The 5459-nt window shown below is 43.3% G+C and overlaps 1 long non-coding RNA gene across 1 annotated transcript in view; it reads right to left on the reverse strand.

The window, feature by feature from the left end:
* Positions 1-416: 416 nt before the first annotated feature.
* LOC102492587 (uncharacterized) overlaps positions 417-5459 on the reverse strand; it is a 19182-nt gene continuing 14139 nt past the window's right edge. Inside the window, exon 3 of the long non-coding RNA XR_337489.3 lies at positions 417-749. This is a non-coding gene — a long non-coding RNA (uncharacterized LOC102492587). The remainder of the gene's footprint in view (positions 750-5459) is intronic.

A 5459-nucleotide genomic window follows, 5' to 3' on the forward strand; every position in this document is an offset into this window, starting at 1 on the left:
CCCAATATCAGGAAAGCTTCCTTTAGTTTACCTGTTTATTCTGAGAGACTGGGGGCGAGTGCGACAGCGCCCGTGATGCAGCCCAGGGCCATGGACGACTCCCGGCCTCAGGGGCACAGGGGAGCCTGGCACAGCTAGAGAGGCCATGGGTGTGAAGTGGTACGTTCCCACAAGGGCCAGCCTCACAGAGCATTTCTTTTTGCCATTTACCACTGCCTGGCCCTATTGTTACTAATATTCCTAAAATAGCTGACGTTCTGTTTTGTTTTGGCCATAGAGCACATGCACTCACGAGTCAGACAGAGAAACAGAAATCGAGAAACCACCCCCCAGGGGGCATGGCCATGCAGCGATCCCTCTCCATTCTCCTCTTGGGATTTTGGGCATGCATGAGCAATTGCCCAGCTTCAAATCTCCTTTCGTATCCTGAGCTGGACACTGTAAGATACAGCAAGTGGAGTCATGAGGGCATGGTATAGGATAACAGAGGAAAGGAATATTCAGAGCTTTTCCTGGAAAAGTCAAGGACTTCAAGGACTGCTTCCTCTTTCTCCTTATAAGGTCATTTCTGGTCATAACTGTGGAAATTGTCACTGTCACGGTGCCGGTGGGTGTGTCGTCTAGTGTGCTAATGCAGTACCAGGAGGGGATAATGAGTTTGAAGGTCAGGCAGTGGTTGTTCCAGACGCCATCTTGGTTCTGACCGGTTCAGGCTGGGTCTTTCAGTGGAGGCCTTACTGGCACACATCCTGTTATTTAAAACAAAACAAAACAAAACAGGCGGGGCTGGGGTATGGTATGAGCATGGGCTATATGGTTGGTGACATCGTTGCCTGGCTCCATGGTAAACTCTTCAAATTGATGATCTCGTGTAACCACCGAAAACCTTAAGGGTGGGTACTTTTTAGTAGCTCTGTCTTAGAGACGGAGAAACAGGTTTGATGGGTTAAGAAGCTTGACCCAAACTTCACTGTTAGTAAGGACAGAGCAGGTGGTTAACCCAGGAAACCCGACTCCTCGCTCTTTACCACCACCATTTGTCTAGTTAGCACCTCAGTTCAGATGCCAGGCTCTCCCTTTAGCTGTTCCCTAGCTTGCTAGAAATCGTTTTAGTTGGCCCAGCCACAGCAGCACAGGTGGCAGGGCACAGCTATGCACGGCTGGAGCAACGTGGAGGACGCAGGTTCCAAACCTGGGGAGTGATCTCAGGGTGATCCGAACATTCTGGGGGCACACTTGCAGCATGGTGAGATCCTGTCAAGGACACCTGTCTCTCTCAGAAAGAAAAAGAAAGTAAGAAAGAAATGAAAGAAATTGCTTTAGTGATTCTGTTGATTACAGGCGTCTGTTGGAAACCTGCTGAGAAAGACAGGTTGCCGTAATGGTATGGAAGAGTATTTTTTCAACAGCTAGTTTATATGATTAATAGTTTCCCTGTGCAATTGTGCAGCTGGCACATTAATCTGACCCAATTAGGCAGAATGAACCCAAACGGTTAGTCATATCTAATTCAGCTCTAGCTGTCTTGACAGAGTAAGCTACAATACTATAAATAGCAGAAGCAAGCTAATGGGCTCCGGTGCATTCAGCTTTCATTCATTTACATTTTATTATTTTGGCGTTATTCTTCGTTATTTTCTGCTTCTGCTTTACTGAGAGCGTCTAGGCAGTTTGGGTTAAAATGTTAGGATCAGACTGCCCTTTTTATTGAAGTTCGTTTTCTGAAGGGAAAGCTGCATCGGCCCCACCCACCCCTTGAATTGCAGTGCGAGGACTAAACACCCCAGACTGTAATTTGATCTAGTTCCTTAACCCTATAATTTAACTGATAGAAAGTAATCCAACACCACGACTGCCCACGTGATAGGGCAGAATTCTCTTGTCTTCTCACCTGAGTACCGCAGGCTTGTGCCACCCAGAAGAATGACAAGGTAACTCAGAATATGTGGGGTCCGTATAGCCCTGGTGGAAATCCTTACGAAGAAGAAGCATGGGTCCCACAGATCACAGGTTAGTGTGAAGGGAGTGTGCTTTTGTTCCCAGGAAGTTTCTGAAATAACTTGCTCTGACGAATATATACATATGTTCCCCTAGATTTAGCCGTTTCATTTTTAGGTCTTTGAGTGTGTGAGTAAGGGCCTTTTTAACAAGTCCTAAGGTGCTTTTAGGAAGAGTAACTTACCTGGAATTCATACCTGACCGTGAGTGAAAACACTTCTGTAACCAGGGCCAATAACAATTTCTAGTGGGCTATCAAGGATGTTGTTGCCTTTTTTTTCTATAACTGTTACCATCTAAAGAGGAGGTTGATGGGTGAAAATACTTTTGTGGGTAAGCATCTTTTTTCCTGTTTGTTATCAAGGCTGGTATATTATTGTTCTCTCCTATAATTCAACAAGTCTCACAAACATTATTTCATTAATGACTTTTCTAAATTCTTGGACTGGTAAGTGGCTTACCTGATCAAAGTTTTGCATTTGTTTTGTTTCTCTTGTCCTTTAAAAGTCATGGAGAGCTGGAACGAGCGGTTGGCATAGTGGCTAAGTCGTTGGACTCCCACATAGTCGACCGCGGTTTGCGTCCTGGACCCTGTGGCTTAAAACTCACGTCGGGCGCGTGTGCGTGCATGCCCAAGATCCCGAGAGGAGAATGGAGGAGAAGGGATTGCGGCGTGACCATCCTCCCTGGGGAGTGATTTCTCGCTTTCTGCCTCTATGTCTCTCTCTGTCTGGCGAGCGCATGCGCCCTATAGCGAAAACCTCTCCCCCCCCCCAAAAAAAAAGAAAGAAACTTCTTTTCCTCTTCAAAAGTCCAAATTATTCCATTTCATAGGCATGTCATGATTCTTTCCAAAAGTTGGCAATACAAAAATAAACAAACCAACCAACAAACAACAATAACAACAAAAAAGTCATGGAGAGGTTAAACATCTTAAAAATTATTTAACCTCTCCATGGCAGGTCAATAGTTTACATGCACAGTATGACTTTATATTTTAGAATCATCAGAAAGGCTTGGAGGGTTGCTGCTATTCAACCCCTTCCAGAAATGTCCTTTGATATTGCTTGCGAACTCTGACACTAGAAGTACCTGCAGTCCAAACTGAATAATAATATAGTGATGACAGCAGCTAAGTTTGTTGACTGCAAGGTGCCAGGCCCAGTGCTGCCTGCTTTAAACACACTCATCTGCATAACAACTCTTTTCGTTATTCTCATTTTACGGAGAAGAAAAGTAAAGTTTACATTAAGTAACGCAGGTGGGATTGAGTCACCCAGCTGATAAGAAAGCAGCTCAACTGGGTTTAGAGCACAGGTCTGCTGGTACCAGGGGTTCATTACACACTGCTGCACTGGCAACTCTATTTGAGTCTAGCTGGAAGATTGTAGAGCAGAGAAAACAGAATAAAGTGGGGAAGAAGAGAATGGGGTAAAGGAGTGGAACGTTCTCCCAGGAGACTGGATATCAATTTGTTTCTAATTTTTCCCAGTCAACAGTTCTGAAAGCGGCAAATTGCTTTAGGAATACTGATATCACTGTCCAGAGAGGTTATACAATATTGTGTTTTATTTTTTAAAAATGTGTTTATTATTATTTTAAAATTTGCTATAGAGCATGATGTGTGGTCACGAGAGAGAGAGAGAGAGAGAGAGAGAGAGAGAGAGAGAGAGAGATAGCAAGCCCTCCGGGTCCAGGACTCAGACCACAGTTGGCCATGTGGGAGTCCAGCATCAAAACCACCATGCCACCTGCTGTTCCCCATAAGTTTTATTTTTAAGGTCATACATCTAAAACATTTTGCTAGTGTTACAGAGCTCAGACTTATTTCAGATAGAATTTTCTACCCTATCCTTTTCCCATTAAGAGGCAAACAGGATTAATTAAGTCTAGTATAGTAGTCATTTAACTAGACAGGCAATATCTGAGTTATAATTTCTGTCCAAGACTATGTGTCTTTAGAAGGACATTTTACAATATTTAAGCTTTGCACAGACCAGGAACCTATAGGGAAAAATAAGAAAAGTCACTTGCTTTTTTCTAAAAAATGTTATTAATATAATTGTACATATTTATGGAATCAGATGTGACATTTCAATACATATCTATGTCATCTACTCTTCTTTTTTGGAGAGGTTTTGGCTATAGGGTGCATGCACTCGCCAGAAAGACAGAGAGAAACAGAGAGACAGAAGAAAGAAATCACCCTCCAGAGGGCATGGCCACACCGCAATCCCTTCTCCTCCATTCTCCTCTCGGGATCTTGGCCACGCACACACACGTGCCCTGCATGAGTTTTAAGTCACTGGGTCCAGGACTCGAACCGCGGTCAACTACATGGGAGCCCAGCAACATAGCCATTATGCCAACTGCTGGTCCTTATGTCATCTGCTCTTGATTCAGCTATTATAACCACAAAATCCACCTGATTTATCTTCAAAAGAATGTAGAGTCGGTAGCTAGGTAAGCTGATACTTTGCTATAATGTATAACAATAGCTAACACTGAGCACTCAGTTCTCTGTGCCAAGACTAGGTACATTATATTACATTTTAAAAATAATTACTTATTTAATTTTATTATTATTATTATTATATTATTATTATTATTAATTTACTATAGGTCTTGTGTACTCACCAGAGAGAGAGAGAGAGAGAGCAAACCTCCAGGTCCAGGACTCGAACAAAGGTTGTCCATGTGGAAGTCCAGCACCTTAACCACCAGGTCACCTGCTGGCCCTACTTTATATTACATTATGTCATTTCATTCTCACAATCCGATGGGTAGATACTAGTGTCATCTTCATTTTACAGATGATAAAACAGGTTTAGAAACTAGCTCAGATCCCACAGTTATTGACAGATCCTTGACCCAATTATAGATCTGACTCCCAAGTCAATACTTTCAATTTTGCCTCACTAGTGTCTGAGCTGCAAACTGAGGGTGAAATGTCCAGTATTTTTTCTTTTTTTCCTCTGCTAAAAATCTGAGTGCTCTGTTTCTCCTTCTGACACAAACAAAGAGCTTTTCATGACACTGTTAGTCTTATTTGCTCTAAGTGGAAGATCTAGCAATCTGGAGACACAGGTTTGCTGCCTCCCCTGATATTAACAGCTCGCCACTTTCTTTCTAGTGGTTTATTTATTTATTTATTTATGGAGAGATTTTTGCTATAGGGCACATGCGCTTGCCAGAAAGACAGAGAGAGACAGAGACACAGAAAGCAAGAAATCACCCCCCAGGGGGGATGGCCATGCCGCAATCCCCTCTCCTCCATTCTCTTCTCGGGATCTTGGGCACGCACACACACGCGCCTGGCGTGAGTTTAAGCCACCAAGTCTGGGACTCGAACTGTGGTTGACTACGTGGGAGTCCAGCGACATAGCCATTACCTCAACTGCTGGTCCCTCTAGTGTTATTTATTTTTGAGATTTTTTTTTTTTTTTGTATAGGGCACATGT

The sequence above is a fragment of the Tupaia chinensis genome, unplaced genomic scaffold, assembly GCF_000334495.1.
Source record: "Tupaia chinensis unplaced genomic scaffold, TupChi_1.0 Scaffold146687_1, whole genome shotgun sequence".
Lineage (NCBI taxonomy): Eukaryota > Metazoa > Chordata > Mammalia > Scandentia > Tupaiidae > Tupaia > Tupaia belangeri.